The 908-nt window shown below is 34.0% G+C and overlaps 1 non-coding gene across 1 annotated transcript; it reads left to right on the top strand.

Moving 5' to 3' along the window:
- The first annotated feature begins 579 nt into the window (after positions 1-579).
- Positions 580-651, top strand: trnaq-uug (transfer RNA glutamine (anticodon UUG)). The gene has a single exon. It is a non-coding gene; the product is annotated as a tRNA-Gln (tRNA).
- The last annotated feature ends 257 nt before the right edge of the window (positions 652-908 follow it).

The raw sequence follows: 908 nt of genomic DNA, 5'->3' as shown, positions 1-908 counted from the left end.
AATAATAATAATAATAATAATAATAATAATAATAATAACGCACACCATAAGTGTTACGAGCTCCGGCTGCCCCCTTCAGTTCAATCGCGGTATTGCAAAAGTGAGGGCGTCAGATTAGATTACTATTAACATTCATGGAAGTGTGGTAAACATGCTGACCGTGGGCGTAATTGCAGTCTTCACATGTTGCTTTCTATTTTTCACATAGATTTTCGATTTTCGTACGTCTTCATCTTCATCTTGAGCTATCAAGTGTATTAACTTTAGCCTAACTCGTGGATCTCGCGGTCTTTTGTTGTTGTTTTGCGCGATAAATTAATTAGAGTTTAATCACTTTAATAGTAAAACAAAATGATACATTTCGTACTTGTTGAAAGAAAAATCAACACTACATTGTCACTCAAAATTGGGAAGACACGATAAAACGTTATCTTAACATATAGGGTATCTTTTGTGTTAAGTAACGTTAACTATGTTTTATAGATTACAAGTGTATACATAAATCTTGAGCCATGTGATGTTCAGTAATCATTGTTTTTGTTTCAGATATTAGACTATGACGCAGGCTCTAGTGCACGTGGTTCTGTGGTGTAATGGTTAGCACTCTGGACTTTGAATCCAGCGATCCGAGTTCAAATCTCGGTAGAACCTAGTGTTTCATTCCTTTTAAGCATCTCGAATAGTAATATGCAGAAAACAAGTAGAACTCGACCATATTTCTATGTAAACGATCAGGACAGTAGAGCACGTGTGTGGTCCACGATTAATTTGATGGCTATGATTACTTAGCATATTTAACTGAATTTTTTAGAATAATTTTAACTAATCGTTTCGTAAATGAAACAATGGATATTATTATATCATAAATATTTAAAATATTGTATGCTACACTTCGACAGTCTCACTCT

The sequence above is a fragment of the Sinocyclocheilus anshuiensis genome, unplaced genomic scaffold, assembly GCF_001515605.1.
Source record: "Sinocyclocheilus anshuiensis isolate Anshui unplaced genomic scaffold, SAMN03320099.WGS_v1.1 scaffold766, whole genome shotgun sequence".
NCBI classification, from domain to species: domain Eukaryota; kingdom Metazoa; phylum Chordata; class Actinopteri; order Cypriniformes; family Cyprinidae; genus Sinocyclocheilus; species Sinocyclocheilus anshuiensis.
Note: the sequence above shows the minus strand (reverse complement) of the source record. Positions and strands in the feature narration are given on the sequence as shown.